This window comes from Muscardinus avellanarius (assembly GCF_963383645.1).
Source record: "Muscardinus avellanarius genome assembly, chromosome: 6".
Lineage (NCBI taxonomy): Eukaryota > Metazoa > Chordata > Mammalia > Rodentia > Gliridae > Muscardinus > Muscardinus avellanarius.
In genome coordinates this window covers 126,769,116-126,794,210 of record NC_137791.1, presented here as the reverse complement: position 1 = coordinate 126,794,210, position 25,095 = coordinate 126,769,116, and the positions used below count along the sequence as shown (strand labels likewise).

The 25,095-nt window shown below is 43.1% G+C and overlaps 1 pseudogene across 1 annotated transcript; it reads left to right on the top strand.

Annotated features, from left to right (window-relative positions):
• The first annotated feature begins 15,455 nt into the window (after positions 1–15,455).
• Positions 15,456–18,301, top strand: LOC308264301 (hepatocyte nuclear factor 3-alpha-like; annotated as a pseudogene). Its single transcript has 2 exons — positions 15,456–16,233; positions 17,688–18,301. The product of its transcript is annotated as a hepatocyte nuclear factor 3-alpha-like (transcript).
• The last annotated feature ends 6,794 nt before the right edge of the window (positions 18,302–25,095 follow it).

The window sequence follows — 25,095 nt, the reverse complement described above, 5'->3', positions numbered from 1 at the left end:
CACATACTCTGGGAGGCAAGTAAAACATGGCCCTCGGGGAGTCACTGAGAACAGAGGAAGCCTGCGAGGACCGCGAGGGTGGCCTCTGCCCGATTCCGCCCACCCTGGGCTGACACAGGCGAGAATCCCTGTCAACCCCAACTGAAAGGAACCTGGCGTCAAGGAACCCGGAGATCACTCAGCACAGAGCTGTGCTGGGGAGAAGCCGTGAGAACGTAGACCTGTGGTGCCCACGAGAACTATCTGCCATGATGAAAATGTGCTGTGCCAGAGCTGACCCACCTGCCAGCTGCCAGCCGTGTGTGTCACCCACATCCTTGCAATGTGGCCGGTGGCTGTGAGGAATTGAATTTCATTTGAATCTGTGTCGAATGCATCTGCGATAGCACAGACCACACTTCGATTGTGACGGCATGAGTGGAGAGGACGGATTCCCTATGGAGGTCTTGCTCTGAAATACTTAAATCCCTGTGCTGTATTTAAGTCATAGTTTTTAAAGACTTCTTATGCATCATAATGCCGATTAGTAGATCAGCATGATGCACCACCAAATAAAAGTTGGATCTCCAAGGCAGTTAAAGATAGTAATGTAGTTGCCCCCCCCCCATATCTGCTGGCTCCACATCTGGATTAAGTTAACTGCAGATTTTTTTAAAAAAATGCATCTTCTAAATATATACAGACGGACTTCCGGTAAGATGGCGACCAAGGAAAGCGACACTTATAAGTCCCGCTAACAATCGAACTCTATTACCACAAAACCAGCGCCTTTCAGAGCCAGAAAATACCACCAGCAAAGAAATAAAAACGGTAAATACAAGGGACAGAGAAAAAGGGCTGGAAAAACAAGACACCAGAAAAAAACCAGCCCGAAGGGCCGTGCCCGCCGCGGCGCGGAGCGGCCGGAAGAGCCAGAGCGGCCAGAGCCGCAGCGCAGAGAAGTCAGAGCCGCGGCGCGAAGCAGGGCGGCCGGAGCAGCCGAGCAGAGCAGCCAGACCAGCCGGAGCAGCCAGAGCCGCTTCGCAGAACCGCTGGAGCGGCCGGAGTGGCCAGACCCGTGGTGCGGAGCAGCCGGATCCGCGGTGCAGAGCAGCCAGAGAGGCCAGAGCGGCCAGACCCGTGGTGCGGAGCAGCCTGAGCCACAGCGCAGAGCGGCCAGAGCGTTGCAGCTTACATCTCCCCTAGCAGCACCAGGCTCCAGAGAGGAGGGAGACTCAAAACAGAGCTCAAATCCAGAGAGGAGGTACTCTGGCCTCGCGGCCTAGGATGCAGAAGCAGCGTCTTACTGCTGGCGGCAGCGGCGAATTCACCAGACGGCCCTAGACCAACCCACACAACCAGCCACCAGACGCCTGAGAGGAGGGGTGGACAGTGAGCCAAGGTAAGCCGCTGCTGAACAGCCGGGCGGCAGTCAGCAGTTTCTCCGGTGCAAGGAGCGTCTAAAGCTCCCAAGGGCCGGGCACAGCACACCTGGCAGGGACTCAGCGGAGCTCAAAACCAGAGAAGAAATAGGCCACATCACGGCCGAGGGCGTGGCAGTGGTGCCATATTGCCAGTGGCGGCAGCAGCGAATCCACCGAGTTCACTATAGCTCCATCAGTGCACTCAACAAACGTGAGTCAAATTGCGGCCCCAAGGGGAGAAATCCCAGTACTGCACTCCCAGGGACTTGCACAGATAGTCTCCCTGAGTCGGAGATTTTAGCAGTGCAGCCCAGTGGGGGAGGAGTGGCAGTGGCAGAGATATCATACCATAGTCACAACTCCCCGCTAGAGAACACCCAACTTGGCACCCCCCACGGTCTAAGCAGCCTCAATTGACTCCCTGGATCTGAGACTTTGTGATACAACTCAGTAAAGGAGTAGTGGTGACTGAGATACCACAGACTCGAGATCCAGATCATCTTAAGTGAACTCGTAGTGTCTCAGGGAAGAACCCAGAGAAGGCACAAACTTCCAAAATCATGGGAAAGAGAAATAACAATGGAGAAGTGAATGCCAACAACCCCACAACATCAGAATCTGATAACACAGAAATCCAAAGATCTCTAGAAGATCAAATTAGGAAAATAACTCTAGAAATAATAGAGGACTTTCGAAAAGAATTTAGAGAGAGTCAAAAAGAGATAAAGGATGCAATTAATGAAGTAAAGGCTTCAATTCAAAGTATAAACAACAGATTAGACCACATGGAGAATAGAATCTCACTTCTTGAAGATGACCATTCCAAAAATGAACGCATAGTTTCTAATTTAGAAAAAAAAAACCCGACAGCAGGAATCTGACATTGAAGAAATATGGGCCCATTTCAAGAGAGCTAACCTAAGAATAATTGGAATAGAGGAGGGAAAAGAAGATGAAACCAAAGGGATCAACAATCTCTTCAAGGAAGTAATAGCAGAAAATTTTCCAAACATAGAGCAAGAGGTTGATACACAGGTCCAGGAAACTTATAGAACTCCCTTTAGACAGGATCAAAGAAGAGGATCCCCACGCCACATAATTGTCAAAATGACCACTGTGGAAGCCAAGGAGAGAATCTTAAAGGCAACAAAAACAAAAGGCCACGTGACATACAGAGGCAAACCAATTAGAATCACTCCAGACTTCCCAAACCAAGCTATGAAAGCCAGAAGGGCATGGAGTAACATATTCCAAACTCTGAAAGAAAACAACTTCCAGCCAAAAATTTCCTACCCAGCAAAACTATCCATCAAATTAGATGGGGAAATAAGAAGCTTCCATGACAAACAGAAACTGAAGGAATTTATGTCTTCAAAACCAGCGCTAGAGAAAGTACTCAAGGAGATTAACTGCAAAGAGGAAATGGGTAATACACGCCAGAACCAAAGAAACAAGAATTCCCATCCAGCAGACAACTAAGCAAAGAAGAATAAACAGTATCTCAAACAGAAATAAGATCTTAACAGGTTGGGAATTAAAAATTATCTCTCTATAATCACACTGAATGTAAACATCCTCAACTCCCCAATAAAAAGACATAAAGTGGCAAAATGGATTAAAAGCCAGAATCCATCCATCTGCTGCTTAAAAGAAACACACCTTACAAGTAAAGATAGGAACAAACTCAAGGTAAAGGGCTGGAGCAAGGTTATCCATGCTAATGGTACTCGAAGACAAGCAGAAGTAGCAACTATGATATCAGACAAGTTAGACTTCAAACCCAAACTTATTAGAAGAGACAAAGAAGGTCACATTTTACTGGTAAAAGGAATAGTCCAGCAAGAGGAAATAACAATAATCAACATCTATGCCCCAAACATAGGGGCAGCTACTTTCATAAATCAAACTCTTTGTGATATGAAGTCACACATAAATCCCAACACAATAATACTGGGAGACTTCAACACACCTCTCACAATACTAGACCGATCTTCCAGACAAAGGGTCAGTAAAGATGTCTCAGAACTAAAGAACACCATTAACCAAATGGACCTGTTGGACACATATAGAATATTTCACCCAACTACAGCAGAGTTCACATTTTTCTCAGCTGCTCACGGAACCTTCTCCAAAATAGATCACATCCTGGGACACAAAATGAGCACTAGCAAATTAAAAAAAATGTTACATACTTCCCTGTGTCATTTCAGACCATAATGGAATGAAACTAGAAATCAACTATAAGAAGACCCAAAGAAACAACATAAACATGTGGAGGCTGAACAGCACACTTCTGAATGAAGAATGGGTCATAGAAGATGTAAGAGGTGAAATCAAGAAATTTCTAGAAACAAATGAAAATAAAGAAACAACATATCAAAACCTCTGGGACACTTTGAAGGCAGTATTAAGAGGAAAATTTATAGCACTGAGTGCTCACATAAGGAAAACAGAAAATCTTCAAATAAATAGCCTTACGACACACCTCAAAGCCCTTGAAAAGCAGGAACAATTGAACCCCAAAGCCAGCAGAAGATGGGAAATTATTAAAATTAGAGCAGAAATTAATGAAATAGAGAATAAAAAAACAATACAGAAAATCAACAAAACCAAAAGCTGGTTTCTTGAAAAGATTAACAAGATTGATAAACCACTGCCAACCTAACTAAAAAAAAGAGAGAATCAACCCAAATTATGAGGATAAGGGATGAAAAAGGAGACATTACTACTGACAGTGTAGAAATCCAGAGGATTATCAGAAACTACTTTGAAAAACTATACTCCAACAAAATGGAAAATCTGGAGGAAATAGACAACTTCCTAGATAAATACAACCTTCCTAAACTGAGTCAAGAAGATATAGAACACTTAAACCAACCAATAACAATCAAAGAGATTGAAACAGCAATAAAGAGCTTACCATCAAAGAAAAGCCCAGGACCAGATGGTTTTTCAAGTGAATTCTATAAAACCTTTACAGAAGAGCTAATCCCAATACTACTCAAACTATTTCGGGAAATAGAAAAAACCGGGACTCTCCCAAATAGATTCTATGAAGCCAACATCACACTAATACCCAAACCAAATAAAGACAGTTCAAGGAAGGAAAACTTCAGGCCTATATCTCTGATGAACTTGGATGTAAAACTATTAAACAAAATACTAGCAACACGTATCCAAAACCACATCAAGAAAATTATTCATCACGACCAGGTAGGGTTCATCCCAGGGATGCAAGGCTGGTTCAATATACGAAAATCAATCCATGTAATTCATCATATAAACAGAATCAAAGACAAAAACCACATGATCATCTCAATAGATGCTGAAAAAGCATTTGATAAAATTCAACATCCATTTATGATAAAAACACTGCAGAGAATTGGAATAGACGGAACATATCTCAACATTATTAAGGCAATCTACAACAAGCCCACTGCCAGCATCATATTAAATGGGGAAAAACTTCAAGAATTCCCCCTAAAAACTGGAACGAGACAAGGATGCCCACTATCACCACTTCTCTTCAATATAGTACTAGAGACTCTAACCAGAGCAATAAGGCAAGAAAAGGAAATCAAAGGAGTAGAAATAGGAAAAGAAGAACTTAAGCTTTCACTATTTGCTGATGACATGATACTATATTTAGAAAGCCCAACAAACTCAACCAAAAGGCTTATAGAACTGATCAACAAATTCAGCAAAGTATCTGGATACAAAATCAATCTTAAAAAATCAGAAGCTTTCCTGTACACCAACCATAAATCCACTGAAAAAGAAATTCAGAAAACACTTCCACTCAGGATCTCCCACAAAAAAATAAAATACCTAGGAATAAATTTGACCAAGGAGGTAAAAGATCTCTACAAAGAAAATTATAAAACACTGAAAAAAGAAATCGAAGAAGATCTTAGAAGATGGAAAGATCTTCCATGTTCATGGATTGGCAGAATAAATATCATTAAAATGGCCATCCTCCCAAAAGTGATCTACAGATTTAATGCAATGCCCATTAAACTACCAAGATCATTCCTCACAGACATAGAAAAATCAGTCCTTAAATTTATCTGGAATAACAAAAAGCCCAGAATAGCCAAGGTAGTTCTCAGTAACAAAAACCACGCAGGAGGAATCACAATACCTGACTTTAAACTATACTACAAAGCCATTGTAATAAAAACAGCATGGTACTGGCAAAAGAACAGATATATAGACCAATGGAGCAGAATAGAAGACCCAGAAACAAGCCCACACACTTTCAGCCAATTGATTTTTGACAAAGGGGCCAAAAACATACACTGGAAAAAAGATAGCCTCTTCAACAAATGGTGTTGGCAAAACTGGTTAACCATATGCAGAAAATTGGATGTTAATCCCACTTTTTCACCCTGTACAAAAGTCAACTCACGATGGATCAAAGACTTGGAAATTAAACCAGAGACTTTGAAGCTCCTTGAAGAGGGCATAGGTCCAACACTACAACACATAGGCACAGACAAACATATCCTCAATAAGACCCCAAAGGCACAACAAATTAAAAGGAGAATCAATACATGGGATTGCATGAAACTGAAGAGCTTCTGTTCAGCAAAGGAAACTATCAAGAACCTCAATCGAGAGCCAACAGAATGGGAGAAGATTTTTGCCACCTACCCCTCCGATAGAGGACTAATATCTAGAATATACAGAGAACTCAAGAAACTCAACACTAAGAAAACAAAGCATCCAATAACAAAATGGGCAAATGAACTAAATAGACACTTCACAAAAGAAGAAATTCAAATGGCCAATAAATGCATGAAAAAATGCTCAACATCACTGGCAATCAGAGAGATGCAAATCAAAACTACCCTGAGATTTCACCTAACTCCAACTAGAATGGCAATCATTCAAAACACAAACAACAACAGATGCTGGCAAGGATGTGAAGAAGTGGGAACTCTAAGACATTGTTGGTGGGATTGCAAATTAGTGCAACCACTTTGGAAAACAGTATGGAGAATCCTCAGAAGAATGGGAACACACCTACCATTTGATCCAGCAATACCACTATTGGGTATCTACCCAAAAGAAAAGAAACCAAACTACCAAACTAATGCATGTGTATCTATGTTCATAGCTGCACAATTCACCATAGCCAAACTATGGAACCAGCCAAGATGTCCATCAACAGATGAATGGATTACAAAACTGTGGGATATGTACACAATGGAATTTTACTCAGCCATCAAAAAAACCTCAATTACGTCATTTCCAGGGAAATGGATGGAACTGGAGGACATTATGCTAAGTGAGATTAGTCAGTCACAAAAAATAAGAAATCAGATGCTTTCCCTAATATGTGAGAGTTAGGGAGAAAAGAGGAGCAAACAAGATAACCTAAAGGAAGAGAAAGGAGGGGGAAGAGAAAAATCTCTAAAGCACACAATGTACTTAAACATATCGAAGTCAATCACTAAGCCAAGCAAGGAAGGGAGGGACAGGGAGGGAATGGGGTGGTATTTGGGTAGGGGTAAAATCAGCGATGAGTACATGTTTGTACACACAAGTTTTTTACCCCAATAAGTTGTATGAATATAATGCACCAATTAAAAAAAATAAAAATAAAATAAAAAAAGAAAGAAAGAAAGACAAAAATAAATAAATAAATAAATAAATATATACAGACTTTTCCCTTGTTATTATTTTCTAAACAGTGCAGTATAACAACTGTTTACATAGTGTTTCCATCATGGTAAGTATTAGAAATAAATGATGATTTAAAAGATGCAAGCAATGTGCATAAGCAATATATACACACTACTGCATTTTATATAATGAATTTTAGCATCCATGGATTTTGGTATCCACCGGAGGTGTGGGAACCAATCCCCCATGTATACAATGGCACAGCAATAATGGCCATTCTTGAGTGTAGCTACAGCAGTAGAAGAGACTGATCTTGGAGAACATAGGACCTGGATCCCGATGTCCCAAATCCAAAGGCTGGCCCTGATTTACATGAAATGTTTGCTCCTCTGAGAAAAATCACAATACCTATATCATGAGGTTACTACAAAGATTATATTAGAGCCAGGCGTGGTTGTGCACGCTTATAATCCCCGCACTTGGGAGGCAGAGACAGGAGGATAGCACAAGTTTGAAGCCTGCCGCGCTGGTTTAAGAGACCCTGTTTCCAAATAAAAATATAAAATTGGTCTGGGAGTGTAGCCCGGAGGTAGAAGGGCTTCCAAGAACCCCAGTAGCACCAAAATTAAAAAAAAAAAAGATTTTAATAGTTGATACCTACAAAAATCCCAGCAGGTGCTTAATCCATATGAGATATTTTTGTGAAATTTATATACATGATCTCATTTAACTCCCTCAGAAACTCTCCAAGGTAGGAGTTATCATTTCCACTTTTCAGATGAATAGATATATTCATTGAAGATAATTATAAATATATGGTTCAGTGTCACTAGGAGTAAGACCTGGAGCCAAGAATCAAAGTCAGCTTCATTTCAATACAAAGCCCTGAGTTCAAACCAACAGATGACATAGATAAACTCAGTGTTCTTGGTCCCAAGGCTGTGCTGAACAGTTATCCATGAGAAAGGGAAAATAAACAAAGTAAGCCCTACACATGCCCAGCTTACGCCATGGGGAGAATCTTCTGCCTACAGTGCAGGAACAGTAAATGAAGAAGTCTGGCAGACTCTCTGAGTTGAGGAGGAAAGGCTGGGAGTCCAGAGATGGCAAGTAAGCTAAGGTTTGCAGGACACAACACGAGAGAGGAGAAAGCAACACAGAGAGAAACAGACAGTGAGACAGAGAAATAGTTCTGAAGATCTGCACAGGCACCTCATGAAATCTTCAGCTGAGTACTGCTGCATATGGGGGACTCCTGGAAACTGGGGGAAAGAACCACTGAAGCATAACAGAAGGCCCGGACATCAGAGCCCAGAAAGGACCAGGGATAGTTCATGCTCTCAGCATCTCCCAAGTCATAGGACATCAGCAAGAGTAATCAGACTGCTGCCTCAATAGTAAGTCCACTCCGATCACACTCAACAAAGCATACAAGAAATCCTTGACAGGAACAAATTATTTTCACATGACTGAATCCCAGAAAAAGAGTAAAAAATTATTTACAGAATATTTTTAAATAATGCAGAAATATTCCAGAGCCTATGAAGGTAAAATTCTCAATGCCTGAAATTGAATCAAAAATTACCAAATGCACAAAGAAGCAAATATATAATCCATAATAAGGAGAAAAGTGAATCATGGGAACAGATTCAGAAATGATAGAATTAGTAAAACAAATTAATATCTTAAAAGTATCTAGGGGAAGGCTCATTATACACAAAAGAATAGAGATGATCATTAAGGCAGGCTTCTCATTGGAAACAAGGCAACTGAGGAGACATTTAAGATATTAAAAAGAAAAAAGTATCCAGTTAGAAGTCTATAAGAAAAAACATATTTCAAAAACTGAAGGTTAAATAAAGTCTTTCTAACTCTGCCTCATTGCATCCTAGTTATTAAGTGTTCATGTATGTTTTCTAAACCTAAGTTTGGACATTTTGGACATGTCTGTTATCATACGCTCAGTCCCCGAGTTAGGAACCATTGGTCTCCTGCAGGCATTTATATTTAAGATCTCTAAGAGGTGGAAAACAGCATGGAGTCTACTACTGAGACTCCAACATACTCTAAAGGCCCAAAACTTTTTGTTTGAATCTCACTGAATTCCCTTGAATGGGAAAACATTCAAATGTGCTAAATGTACAGGTTAAACATACTACAACATCTATTTTTTAATATAAATCTATTATATGATGATCAAATTTAAAATAACAACTTATAACTACAATTTATTAAGCACCTACTATCACATTTCCTGACTTTAAGTTGGTATTATTGCATAACTTACCATTAATGTAACTGTAATATATACAACATTAAAAATGCCTAAACACTGCCAATTAAACGATACAAGGCTTGCTTATCATTCATAGTTTTATCTTAAAGGACTTTTTAGATTCAGCTAAACATTTTTATCATGGATCATTTTGTACACAGAAAGGAATATATATGCAAAATACATGCCTTAAGATATTGCATAAGATTCTTACATTCACCATTCAACTCTTATAAATTCTTTCTTTTACACAGAGTAAGGTCCGTTTTTCCCCTTTTTCCTATAATATTCTCTGTGCCTTTCAATGTATTATTAACATAGTATTTCTTGAAAGAGTACTGTATGGTTGCCCCTGGGCATTCTTCTTCCAAACCTTTGACATCCATTCTGCAAGTTTGGATGCTGAAATGTTCTTTACCAAAAAGTACCAAGAGAAGGTCCCCCAGTGGAAACCAGGGCCCTGGAATGACAGCCAAGCCCATAGTTGTTTGTGCTGTATGATAACTACATCTCAACAATCATCTGCTTGACATCTGTCATAATATTCCACCAAATACAGGACAGATCCCCATTTGGGAAAAGTTAAAATATGAGAAAGTGCTCTCAGAGCCAGTAAAATATAGTATGCGCCAGACATTTTCATTCATCACTCAATTCATATCTAATATATGCCTGTGATATGACAGACGCTAAGCAAAGCACTAAACTACAGCAAAAAATAAATAAATGAATGGGGCTGGGGGTATAGCTCAGTGTCAAAACATGTGCGTAACACATGTAAGGTCCATCACTTCAATCCCCTGCATGAAGGAGGAGAAGGAGAAGGAGCAGGAGAATTGTGGAATGTCCCTAAAATCAAGAAACTACATTTTTTTTTATAACCCTGCAAACTTGGCATCAATATTCCCATTTTAATGATAAGGAAACTAGTAAATGGAGCTTGGGTGGCAAACTAGGTCTCCCTTACCCTTAAATGTAGGTGCATTCTACTAAAAGAAATAAAGTAAAATGATCCAGAACTCACCTGAATAGACTCAGCCATTTCTCCATAGTTTTTCACCAATTATTTTCAAAAGGAACTTAAAATAAGTTTCAGAGCCCCCCCCCAACCCCCGCGCCTCATCATCCATATGGTATAAAAGTATACTTATGCTAGATTTTTTTAGGTCTTGGTCTAGAATGTGGGTGTAGATATTCTCAACTAAAACATTTTATATTCACCAAAGGACACCTTAAATGTTACTATAGATAGAAAATGTATTTTTAACAGCTATAGTATAGAAGAGGAGAAAAGAGCAGTCTCTAAAGCAAGGTTGCTGGGTCCAGATCTCAACTGTGCCACTTACGAGATCAGTGAGCCTGAGCAAGTTACTTATCTTCCCTGTGCCCCAGTGTCCTCTGCTGTAAAGTGGAGGCGATGGTGACTGTATCACTTATAAGATGTTGTGAGGATTAAACGAGTTGATGTGCATAAAGCCATCAAACACCATACTGTGTAGTCAGCAGACTACATGCACTAGCCAGATTATTCTTATGCAGAGTGTTGGGATCCAGACTTAGAATGCCCCCCAGACCTCACATTCTAGGCAAGCCAGCCATGTTGGAGGTGGAGCTTAGTCACTGAGGCGGGCCTTGGGTCACTCCGTGTGGCCTTGGGAACTATATATATCTATCTGCTTCTGGCCTCCATGACGTGAGAGCAGAGTTCTTCTCCTCCTGCTCTCTCCTTCCCACTGCCATGCTCTGAGCTCCTCAGACTTCACCCAACCTACCATGGACTGAAACCTCTGAAATCCCCAGAACCATGAGCAAATAACTCTTCCTTCCTCTAAATTGTGGGTTTGGGCTACAGCTGTAAGAATGATGACTAAAACACCTATATTGGTTTCTTACCAGGATTAGAGTCAAGATCCTGGTGCCCAGAAGGAGTGATTAAAGTAAAAAAAAAAAAAAAAAAAAAAAATGAATGGTAGAATGGCAGTTGCTTTCACAAGAAGAATTTCCAGGTAGGGGGCAGCACATGGCTCTTGTGCCAGTTGGACAAATACTCTATCCATTCCTGGGCACACATAGCAGTATGTATGTCCTTGAACCATGAGCTCTAAATGGCACTCGGACATTATTTTGTCATTCACATAAAATCCAGTTCGAAGAGCTCAACTCTGAGTTCACCTATGCCTGAAGGAATGTTTAAACATGGCTCTATATACTGACTTGGAAGATTTCTCTTAAGTGGCATCAAAGGAATAACTTTCAATTAATACCAAACAAGTGGAATGGAACTACTTGAGATCAATACCCATTTTTCTTTTACTTTATAATTAATGGATTGAATGCTTTGCTTTGGCAACTACAACTTACTATGGTACAAGCGCTCTCTCTCTCTCTCTCTCTCACACACACACACACACACACACACACACACACACACCATCCCACAAGGTTGGGGGTGGGAGAAACTGGCAAATATATATACTCTTTACTTATTAACTATTTTACATTGTCTCCTCATTTTTCCCAAAGCTTTGTTTGAAACCTTCTTCCCTTGCTCCATTTTCCCTCCCTTTACTGCAAACAATAAACTCTTTGAATTTGTTTAGCAGGGAATTGAGACATGAACTTGTTGCAGCTTTTAAAGGTATTTAAAGAAGAAACCTCTCCCTGCTGCTATCAAGGCATTTGAACAGCTGCATTTCTGGTGCTGCTCAGTGGAGCTGCCGAACTTAGGGGCAGGGAAGAAACTTTGTAACTTAGAGACTCCTGAGAATGGAAAATGAAAATTGATACAGTGGCATCACAGGTAGGGTCAAACCTGAGTCCTGACTTGATACTTGAATATCCTGGTCATGGCTGGTTTTGCTCACCTAGCATGGATTCCACCTCTGTCCTTTCCCTCAGAAGATCTTCATTCCTCACTCTCAGTTGTGGATTTCCAGTGGAACTGATCACTCTTAACCCTAGAATGGCCATATAACTTCAAACCTGAGACATTTAGAGAGTAAAAATGGTGGGGTTTTTTTTGTGTGTGTGTGGTACTGAGGATTGAACTCAGGGGTGTTCTACTTCTGAGCTATACCCCAAGACCCTGTTTACGTTTATAACCAGGATCTCACTAAGTTACTAAGCGCGTCACTAAGTTGCTGTGGCTGGCCTTAAATCTGTAATCCTCCTAGCTCAGCCTCCCAAGTACCATCAAGCACCACCATGCCCAGCTTAAAAGTGTTTGTTGTTGTTGTTGTTGTTTTTATTAAATCAGGGGTAAGATGGTGACTGAGGGAAGCACTACATACCCTTCCTCCTGACACCCGATCTTTACTGCCTCAAAAACAGCATTCTACAAAGCCATAAAATACTATCAGTAGAGGAATACAAATTATAAATACAAGAGACAGGGAAAAGAAGATTAGAAGACCCACCAGAGAACAGAAATAAAAATCCGCCCATCTTGCAGCGTCAGGCACCATCTTGCCCCACAGCACCAGACTCCAGAGACAAAAAGGAAAACAAGGACCTGAAGTGAGCAGCTCCAGATCAATGGGGTTGTAATCCATCAGTTCTCCTTGTGCAAACACCAGGTACAACTTCCAGCAGTGGCAGCCGAGCTCACCACACCCTCCAGGGATCCAGAGCGGAGCTCTACACAAGAAAAGAAATTCACTCGCCTCGTGGCCGCAGGCACCACAACAGCACCATCTTACCCCTCTGCACCTGACTCCAGGAGAGATCAGGAAAACAGCCAAGGCCCTGAAGTAAGCAGCTGCAGATTATCTGAATTTAAGTCATCAATTCCCCCTGTGCAAACACCAGCTACAACTTATAGCAGCTGCGGTAGAGCTTGTCACACCTTCCAGAGATCCAGACCAGCACACTCTAAATTGTAAATGAAGCTACGCTACGGTAACCATAGCAAAACGCCCAGTGTTGCGCCCCCAGGGACTTGCAGAGCCGTGATAAACTCCCTAGGTCTGAGACTTTGAGGTTCAACCCAGCGAAGTAGTAGTGGCAACTGAGATTACCTCACCCTCCAGAGATCCAGAGCAGCAATCAATAACACTATTAGTGAAGTAATGGTTCTCACAGGAAAACACCCAGCCTGGTGCCCCCAGGGATTAGCACAGCTGCAATAAACTCCCTGGGTCTTAGATTTTGCGGTTCAACCTGGAGAAGGTGAGAAAGGGATCTACTGTTGGACATAGCAGAGGCTCAGACAGACTTCGGCTCTGATCAGTAGAAAGTGTGGGGGAAGACCTATTCTTAACAATAGACACAACTAGTAGGATCTCCAGGTTCACCACAGACCTCCCAATCACGGTAAATGGGGAGAAGTCAGACCAGCCCAGCCAGAGTGTGGAGAACAGAGACTCTTACATTGAGTTTTGTCTAGAGGCATTTATCACCAAGAGAGGCAGGAAAAGACTGAGATTCCAAATCTCTGGAAAGCATGGAGGGTGGCCTGTGCTTAAAACTTGATCCAGCCCCATTGATACCAACCATCTGCATAGACTGAGAAAGGTTCAGAGAAGCAGACTCACAGCAGGAAAGGTGCTGGTGGAACTCGGTATCTGCACAGAGACAGACTTCAGAGGCCCAGTAGGCTGAATAGTCATTTATTTGTAGAGTTGCATTAATTTGTTGTTGGAGTGTTTGGGTTTTTTTGTTCTCTGTGTGTGTGTGTGTGTGTGTGTGTGTGTGTGTGTGTGCCTATCTGTTTACCCTCTTCTCAAGCCCCCTCCCAAGCTTCTTCCTTTATACATACCCACTCTCTTCTCTCTTTTCCCTTTTCTTTTTTTTTCTTTTTTTCTCTCTTTTCTCTTCCACTTCATATCACTATACCAGAAACTCTGCATTGGTTACTATAATAGTACTACATTTTCACTATCTCTAAACTCTAGTATGTACTACCTTACCAGACTCATACTCTCATTCTATTTGACCCTATTTGAGGCTTTACCCTATTCTTCCATTTACAACTTCACTTCCCTCCTCACTCAACCTTCACTGTTGAATATAATACAACTTGCCCTTGAATATAAAAACTGACACCTAGAGACTGAGATCAAAATCTATCAAAAGCAACAGATGCAAACATCTGAAATCATGAGAAGGAGGAATAACAAGGAAGCAATGAGCTCCCACAACACCACAATAATAGAACCTGATGACACAGAACTGCAGAGATCTCCAGAAGGTCAAATCAGAAATGCAACTGTACAAATAATACAGGACTTCCAAAAAGAACTTAGAGCCTGGAAGAAATAAAAGATTCAATCATCAAGATGAAGGCATCAATTCAAACTATAAACAATCAATTAGACCACAAGAAGAAGAGAATCTCACTCCTAGAAAATGATCACTCCAAAAATGGACACATAGTAACTTAGAATAAAACAATTTCACAGCATGAATTGAACATTGAAGAAATATGAGCCCATTTCAAAAGAACTAACCTAAGAATAATTGGCATAGAGGAGGGAAAAGAAGGTGTAACAAAAGAGATCAACAATCTTATCAAATAATTAATATCAGAAAATGTTCCAAACATAGAGTAAGATGTGAATACACAGGTACAGAAAACTTATAGAACCCCCTTTAGACAAGATCAGATAAAAGGTTCACCATGCCACATAATAATCAAACTGACCAATGTAGAAGCCAAAGAAAAAAATCTTAAAATCAATAACAACAAAAAAAGACCAAGTGACATTCAAAGGCAAACCAATTATTATCACTCCAGAATTCCCAAACCAAGTCATGAAAGCCAGAAGGGCCTGGACTTACATATTTGATACTCTGAAAGAAAACAATTTGCATCCAAAAATTTCATACCCAGCAAAACTAACTCTCAAATCATATGGAGAAATAAAAATATTCCACAACAAACAGAAGCTAAAGGAATTTATGTCTTCCAAATCAGCACAAGAGAAAATACTCCAAGAGATTAACTGCAAAGAAGAAATAATTAATACATGCCAGAACCAGAGAAAAAAAATTTTCCATCCAGCAGACAACTAAGCAAAGAAGAACAAACAGCATTTAAAACAGAAGTTAAGGCCCCTCGCTGCCCACCAGCCAGGGCTCAAAGTCACCGAGGCCAGCTCCCCTCCCCCACACCCAGGTCTGGAGGGCGGCCCTGCTGGGGCTGCTCTAGGATGGTAGGGGCTGTGAAGATGGAAGGGCACGAGACCAGCGACTGGAACAGCTACTATGCCCACGCGCAGGAGGCCTACTCCTCGGTCCCCATCAGCAACATGAACTCGGGCCTGGGCTCCATGAACGCCATGAACACTTACATGAACATGAACACCATGACCATGAGCGGCAACATGACACCGGCCTCCTTCAACATGTCCTATGCCAACCTGGGCCTGAGGGCGGGCATGAGCCGAGGTGCCAGGTTCGGCATGCCCAGAGGCTCAGCAGGCGCCATGAACAGCATGACAGCGGCAGGCGTGACGGCCATGGGGACTGTACTGAGCCCGGGAGGCATGGACTCCATGGGCACGCAGCCCGCGGCCTCCATGAACAGCCTGGGCCCCTACGCAGCCGCCATGAATCCCTGCATGAGCCCCATGGCATAAGCCCCATCCAACCTGGGCCACAGCCGGGTGGGGGCGGTGGCAATGCCAAGACCTTCAAACGCAGCTACCCACCAGCCAAGCCGCCCTACTCCCACATCTCGCTCATCACCATGGCCATCCAGCAGGCGCCCAGCAAGATGCTCACGCTGAGCACGATCTACCAGTGGACCATGGACCTCTTCCCCTACCATGGGCAGAACCAGCAGCGTGGGCAGAACTCCATTCGCCACTCTCTCTTTTTCAATGACTGCTTCATCAAGGTGGTGCGCTCCCCAGACAAGCTGGGCAAGGGCTCCTACTGGACGCTGCACCCGGACTCTGGCAATGTGTTTGAGAATGGCTGTGTTATGTTTAAATTTTTAGGTTAAAGTTTTATAACAAAGTGCTGTGAGAGTGCAGTGTGGTGTAGTTGCTAAGAAATGTTGATCAATAATGTTGTGGTTTTGGAGAATATGGTTGTGGGAAACTGTTCCCTGTTTCCCACAACCCATAACAAAATTTTCCCCCAACCCATAACAAAACCCCAAACGACCAAAGACAGAAAAACCGCGGGTTCTTGTCCTAAGCTAAGAATAAATATGCATAGCTTGGACAGTTGCTGAAGATTTAAAGAAGTTTATTAGAAAGATAGAAATACAGAAAATAGTTACAGCCCCATGCCAAAATGGCATGAGGGGGGAGGGTTGCCCAGGCCAACTCACCACTCCCCCTCATATAGCACGTGGACTGGAAGTTTTATACCCATGACCTCCATCTTGTTTACGTAATTCTGACACAGTGAGCGTCCCTGTAAGGTACCTCCCCTTCACCCTGTAAGGTACCTCCCCCAGCAAGGTGTGGCAAGGTGTCTCCTTTCATGAAGGTCGACCCCTCCTACCATCTTAGCTGGCTTATCATGTAGATCTGTCTTTAGATAAAGGCCTAGTTCTCCTCTCCTAAGATCTGTCTTTAGATAGAGAAAGGCCTAGTTCTCCTCTCCTATTGACTTGTTAATCACCTTTAGCTAGGTTAATTTACATTGGAATAGTTGCCTGCTTTTAGGCAGAAACCAAGTCCTTGCACAGATTTTCCCCTCACCCAATTTTTGAAATATATTAATAATCATAGCTTTCTCAAATCTTCCTAGGCCATTCCCAATACTGGTACAAATAATATTGTACAAGAGTATTTTTTTAAGTTAAATAGTCCTAAATAAGTTTAAACTTTAAGTCTACCTATTAGTTAAGGGCATCTGCCCTAGTTAAGGGCATCCACCCTAGTATCCACCCTAGTTAAGGTCATCTGCCCTAGCTACGGGCATCCGCCCTAGCTGAGAGCATCTGCCCGGCCCTAGCTGAGAGCATCTGCCCGACCCAAGGTCGCATACCTTAGATAAGGGACCCTCTCTCAAGTGACCTTCTCTGTGTGACCCTGTTATCTTCAGGAACATCTGTGTGCTTTGTAGCTGCTTTAATGTATAGAGTTGTAAATGTTAAAAGTCAAGGCTGATGTAATAAGAATGACTTTGCAACACAATAGTAGATAAGATACCCCCTACTTCTACCCCATTATCTTAAAAACTGGTCTGTACAAGTTACCTTATTGGATGGAAGCTGTAAATCCAAAAAGTATCATCAATGATGTAACAGAATGACTTGCAAGATGTTGTACAACTGTACAAAATCCCCCCCACCCCCAAATGGCGATCTTGGCCCTTGCCACTTATGTGGAGACACATGCGCTTGGGTCCAGGTTCGAACCTGTAATAAAGTGTGGCTTGACGGACTAATAATTGTCTGTGGACAGTTACGCTTGCTACAACAGCTGCTACCTGCACGGCCAGAAGCACTTCAAGTGCGAAAAGCAGCCGGCTGGGGGCAGCAGCGCATCCAAGGGCAGCCCGGAAAACGCAAGGACCCCTCGGGTGCGGGTAATCCCAGCGCCGACTCACCCCTCCATCGGGGCGTGCCCCGGGGAGGCTGGCCAGCTAGAGGGCGCCCACCCCGGCCGCCGCCAGCCCCCAGACTCTGGACCACAGCGGGGTGTCGGCGACAGGGGGTGCCTCGGATTGAAGACTCCAGCATCTTCCTCTGCACCCCCCATAAGCTCCAGGCCTGGGTTGCTGGCCTCAGTGCCCCCCACTCACCTCACGCATGGCCTGGCCCCACCACGAGACCCAGATGCACCTGAAAGGGGACCCCCATTACTCCTTCAACCACCCCTTCTCCATCAACAATCTTATGTCCTCCTCAGAACAGCAGCACAAGCTGGACTTCAAGGCCTACGAGCTGCAGTACTCGCCCTACGGCACCACCTTGCCCGTCAGCCTGCCTCTTGGCAGCCCCTCCATGGCCACCAGGAGCCCCATCGAGCCCTCAGCCCTGGAGCTGGCCTACCACCAAGGTGTGTATTCCAGACCCATCCTAAACACTTCCTAGCTCCCAGGACTGGGGGTTTGTCTGCATGACCATGCTGGTAAGCAGGAGAAAAATAGTCAACAAGCAAACAAAATAACATCAAACCAACAACAGCATAATAAATCCCAACTATTTTTATTTTTGTGCACATTTCCCCCCAGTGCAAAGGACCGTTACTTTATTATTGTCTTTGGAACTCGTTGTGTACATTATTACCAACCCTACACCAACGATTCTTTTCCATGCAAAGTTTGATCCACAAGTGTATATATAAAAATTTCCCTCTTCCTTGCCCTTTTTCCTTTTTTCTTCTTCTCTCTCTCCCCTCCAGACACATTCTAGTCTGTGCAGGGTTTATTTTAAAAAAAGAGAAAAGATGGTCAAGTTTGTAAAATATTTGTTTGTGCTTTTTTTTTTTTCCCTCCTTACCTGACCCCACGCACGAGTTTACAGGTCTGTGGCAATACTCTTAACCATAAGGATTGAAATGGTGAATAAACAAGTAGACGCTAGGGGTTTTTAGTATTGAGAGACCACTGCAGTTATGCAGGGAAACAGACTACAAACATCAGAGCCGTTCGTTCTTCAGCTTACACTTCCGATACATTCAGATAGCAGATGTCTTTTAAATGAATGACATATATATTGTCTATGGACTTAATTATGCTCAGATATGTAGACATTCTCCATAGATTTACATAACATATAGAGGTAATAGGTAGGTGATATTCATGCTACATTTTCAAGAATTGCCTGACCAAGAAGTTACAAGGACCCACCCCCTTGTTCTCTGTCCCCATGGATGGGCCTGGGAATTGCTTCCTCAGGATTGCTCTCCACTCTCTTTGCTTTGCAGAGTGCCATGGTCATGTCATTCTGGGGTCACATAACATATAAAATTAGCTTCTGTGTATGTACACCACTTAAAGGATATTTTTTTTTCCCAGAGATAAAAACAAAACAAGGGAGTATCACAAAGTTGGGAGAGAGGGAGCTGTATTTCAAGACTTGGTCCAAGATCCCCAAATCCTATTGATTGTGGCCATTTTAATCATTGCCATCATGTGCTTGTTTCATCCAGTGTTATGCACTTTCCACAGTTGGGTATGGTGTTAGTATAGCCAGACAGGTTTCATTATTATTCCTTTTTACTTTCTCAATGTTAATTTATTGCATGGTTTATTCTTTTACTTTACAGCTGAAATTGCTTTAAATGATGGTTAAAATTACAAATTAAAATGTTATTTTATCAATGTGATTATAATTAAGATATTTTTATTTAAATAACAAAAATAATACCCTTTAAGCCGTGGAATATGTTCTTGATCATTTGCAGTTAAGGACTTTAAATAAATCAAACATTAAAAAAAACAGAAGTTAAATCTCAACATGTTAGGAATTAAAAATCATCTCTCAATAATCACAATGAATGTAAATGGCCTCAATTCCCCAATAAAAATTCATAAAGTGGCAAAATGTATTAAAAACCAGAATCCATCTATCTGTTACCTGCAAGAAACACACCTTACAAGTAGAGATAGTAACAAAATTAAGGTAAAGGACAAGGATATTCATGCCAATGGAACTCAAACACAAACAGGAATAGCAACTATGTTAACAGACAAGTTGAATTCAAGCCCAAGCTTATTAGAAGAAACAAATCAGGCCATTTTTTACTGATAAAGAGAACAATTGAGCAAGAGGAAATAACAATAGACAATATTTATGCCCCAAACATAGGTGCAGCTACTCTCATAAAATACTTTATGACATTAAGTCACACATAGATCCCAATACAATAATACTGGGAGAGTTCAACACCCGTCTCACACCATTAGACTGATCTTTTAGAAAAAGTTCAGTAAAGATGCCTCAGATCTAAAGAATACCATCAATCAAAAGGACCTGCTAGATACATATAGAATATTCCACCCAACTAAGCAAATTTCTCATTTTTCTCAGCTGCTCATGTAACCTCCAAAATAGATCACATCCTGAGCCACAAAGTGAGCACAAGAAAATTCAAAAAATATGATGTACTTCCCTGTAACTATTTACACAATAATGTAATGAAACTAGAAATTAACTATAAGAAGACCCAGAGAAACCACATAAACATGTGGAGACTGAACACCACACTGCTGAATGAAGAATGGGTCATAGAAGAAGTAAGGGATGAAATCAAGAAATGTCTAGAAACAAATAAAACAGAGATACAAGATGCCAAAACCTCTGGGACACTTTGAAGGCGGTAGTAAGAGGAAAATTTGTAGCACTGAGTGTTCACATAAGAACAGATAATCACCAAGTACATAACCTAATGACACACCTCAAAGCCCTTGAAAAACAGGAACAATCTAACCTCAAAGCCAGTAGAAGTCAGAAAATTATTAAAATCGGAGCAGAAATGAACGAACTAAAGAATAAAAAAAATCAGAAAATCAACAAAACCAGACTTCCGGAAAGATGGCGACCAAGAAAAGTGGGGCTTAAGAGCCCCGCTAACAACCAATCTCTATTATCACAAAATTAGTGCCTTTCATAGCCAGAAAACACCATCACCAGAGAAACAAAAAAATCACCAGCCCCAGAGAGGATGGGATCTCATAACAGAGCTCAGAGCCACAGAGGAGATACGCCGGCCTCACGACCGAGGACGCAGCAGCAGCGCCATACTGCCAGCGGCAGTAGCGAGCTCAACACCCCACCAGGCTCCAGAGAGGAGTGGCGGACAGCAAGCCGAGGTGAGCCCGGCGGGATTCAGCAGATTTTTCAGCGCAGGGAGCATCTAAAGCTCCCAGTGGCTGGGCTCAGCACACCCTGCAAGGGACTCAGAGCGGAGCTCAAAAACAGAAAAGAAACACACCAGCCCCATGGCCGAGGGCGGGGCAGCGGCGCCATATTGCCACCAACGGCAGAAGCAGCTAATACACTGAGTCCACGACAGCTCCATCTGAATATTCAACAACAGTGAGTCAAATTGCAGGCCCCAGAGGAGAAATCCCAGTACTGCACTCCCAGGGACTTGACCCAGTGGGGGAGTGGCGGTGGCAGAGATATCACACCATAGGAGAATGTGCAACCTGGCACCCCCCATAGTCTAAAGCAGCCTCTATTGACTCTCTGGGTCAGAGACTCTGTGATACAACCCAGTAAAGGAGTAGTGGTGACTGAGATACCACAGACTCAAGATCCAGAGCACCTTAAGTGAAGTTGTAGTGACCCAAGGGAAGAACCCAGAAAAGGCACAAACTCCCGAAATCATGGGAAAGAGGAATAACAATGGAGCAATTAATGCCCACAACTCACAACATCAGAACCCGATAACACAGAAATTCAGAGATTTCTAGAAGATCAAATCAGGAAAATAACTGTAGAAATAATAGAGGTGTTTCTAAAAGAATTCAGAGAGCCAAAGAGAGAGAAAGGATGCAATTAATGAAGTAAAGGCCTCAATTCAAAGTACAAACAACCAACTAGACCACATGGAGAACAGAATCTCGCTTTTAGAAGATGATCACTCCAAAAATGAACGCATAGTTTCTGATCTAGAAAAAAATATCCGACAGCAGGAATCTGACATTGAAGAAATATGGGCCCATTTTAAGAGAGCTAACCTAAGAATAATTGGAATAGAGGAGGGAAAAGAAGATGAAACCAAAGGGATCAACAATCTCTTCAAGGAAGTAATAGCAGAAAATTTTCCAAACATAGAGCAAGAGGTTGATACACAGGTCCAGGAAACTTATAGAACTCCCGTTAGAGAGGATCAGAGAAGAGGATTCCCATGCCACATAATTGTCAAAATGACCAATGCGGAAGCCAAGCAGAGAACCTTAAAGGCAACAAAAACAAAGGGCCAAGTGACATTCAGAGGCAAACCAATTAGAATTACTCCAGACTTCCCAAACCAAGTCATGAGAGCCAGAAGGGCATGGAGTAACATATTCCAAACTCTGAAAGAAAACAACTTCCAGCCAAAAATTTCCTACCCATCAAAACTTTCTATCAAATTAGATGGAGAAATAAGAAGCTTCCATGACAAACAGAAACTGAAGGAATTTATGTCTTCAAAACCAGCACTAGAGAAAATACTCAAAGAGATTAACTACAAAGAAGAAATAGGTAACACACACCAGAACCAGAGAAACAAGATTTTCCATCCAACAGACAAATAAGATTAGTTATCTGTGGAGATTTATTATTTATGTTAGTCTTATACCTATCTCTAAATTGTATTGTTTGCTTTTATTGTTAATTTTTAGGATTTCTAGTTTGAATATTAATATACCTTCAGATATAGCATTTGGAAATATTTTATCCCATTCTATTAGTACTTTTTACTCTGTTTACATTGTCTTTGGATATACAATATTTTATTTTTTATGGAGTTTGTATACCCTTTTGTTGCTGTGCCATTGAAATCATATCCAAGAAATCACTGCCAATTTCAATGTTGTGAGGTTGTATGACCCAGATTTTCTTCTAAAAGTTTATAGTCTTAAGATTTATATTTAGGTCTTTTATCTATTTTGAGTTAATATTTGTATATGGGATTAGGTAAGGGTCCAATTTTATTCTTTTTCATGCTAAAACTGCAAAAAATAGACCCTCACAAACTCATGTTGAAGAAAAATACATCTTTCTCTAAAATGGTGAATGTTACATTTGAATGTGAGTCAGAGTTCATACAGTAGTTCATACAATTGATAAAACAATTTTATTGTAACAGGAGATTCCTATTAGGCAAAATTGTCATGCAATTTAATATTTTGTTAAACACAGAGTCTTGCCAAATCTCTGAGGCTAGATCAAACTTGCCATCCTTCTGCCTCAGTTTCCCAAGTAGCTTGGATTACAGATGTGCCCCAATCACCAGGCACGTGAGTGTACACTTGGAGAATATGATGGAATGAATTGCTCAGGGTGCTACTGGCTGCAGTGAGGACTGGTGCTCAGAATACTCCCCCTCAACCCTTCCTCCCCTCCCCTCCTCCCCTCCCCTTCATCCCCCTTCCTCTCCTTCTCCTCCACCTGCTTGCCCTCCCCTCCTCCTCCTCTTCCTTCTCCCTATCCCCTCCTCCTCTGTCTTCCTCCCCCTCCTCCTTCTCCCCTCAGCACCCTCCCCCTCCTCCTCTTCTTCCTCCTCCCCTCCTCCTGTTCCCCCTCCCACACATTGTCCCCCACCTCCTGTTCCCTGTTCTCGACCCCACCCCCTCCAGCCCCTCCTTCTCCCCTCCCCGTTCTCCCCCTCTTCCTCCCACATTCCCCTCCTCCCTGTCCCCCTCCTCCTCCTCCCCCATCCCCTTCCCACCATCAAGCCCACTGTGCATATGACCTGGCGCCCACATTCAGGTGACCAGGTCGTGGCCATGGACACCACTCCTCAGGGTCACGCGGTGGTTTTTCCACCTCCACCAGGGCCCAGTGTCAGCGCACAGCTCCCCCACCCAGCGCCTGGCCAAATCCCTGGCAGCTCACCTGCAGTTGTTCCCCAACCCAGCATGTCCAAAACCCCTCCTTTTGTGCTCTTTCCTGCCATGGACTCCAGTCTTGTCTCCACTCTATTGGCCAGCGCCCACCCCGCCCCCTACTGCAAGGCCTGCACAAGGCCTGAACCCATGGACACCACCCCCCAGTCCATGGTGGTCACTCTCCTGCCCCAGGTGTGGGCAGTGACAAACAGAGCTCACACAAACAGCGACCCGTGAAAGCACCAGCAGGTTGCAGCAACATCTCAGCCCATGCCACCCAGGCCATCAAGGCCCTGGCATCCAGACCCCACCCTCCAAGGGCAGCTGTGCACAAAAAGAGGGGTGTGGGGCAGGGAGGCTCCCTGTGAACCAGGAGTCATGTTAAGGGACAAGGTTAGAAGGTTAGAAGGTGGGGTGGGGCCCACTAGTCCTTCAACCCAGCACATTCAGCCCCCAGGTGTGGATGTCTGCCTTCACCACCAATGAAGGAAGGGTCAGAGGCAGAGCCTGATCCCGTGATCCCACCCTGTCCAATGGCCCTCTTTCTGTGCTCTTTCCCATCAGGACTCCGGTCTTTTTCCACTCTATAAGGCCCAGTGTCCAGACCTGAATGCTCCAGGGGCACCAGAGCACGAAAAGAGGGGCGTTGGGAGGCTCCTTGTTACAGTTCATTTGAAGTGACTGTAGACCAGGAGCCATGTTGGGGACAAGGGGAAGGGTTGGGGGTGGGAGCTGGGGTGGGGAACAACAAGCTGCCAGGAACCTGGCAAGGCGCTGGCTGGGTGGTGGAGCTGTGCGCTGACACTGGGCCCCGGTGAAGGTGGAAAAACCACTGCATGACACTGAGGAGTGGTGTCCATGGCCATGTCCTCGTCACGAGAATGTGGGCGCCAGGTTATGCACACAGCAGGGTTGGTGGTGGGAGAAGGACAGTGGGAGGAGGAGGAGGGATGAGGGAGGTGAGGAGAGGAGGAGGAGGAAGGGGAGGAGGGAGAGAGGGAAGAAGAGGAGGAGAGGGAAGATGGGGTAGAGAAGGGGGAAGGGGAGAGGGGAAGACAGTGGGGGAGGAGGAAGGGGAGGAGGAGGAGGGAGTGCAGGGGAGGAGGAGAAGGAAGCTGAGGGGGTAGAGAAGGAAAAGGAAGGGGATGACAGGGGCAGAGGGGGAGGAGAAAGAGGAGGGGAGGAAGAGGGGTCGGGGATGTGGAGAAGAAGGGATTGATGGAGGAGTCAGGGTAGGGTCTTTAAATATTAAAAATTCCCTTCCAGGGGGTAGAGTCATCCCTTTCTGAAACTGCTAAAGTCACAAGAGCTGCATCCTTTTGACCCTGCACATTCAGCCCC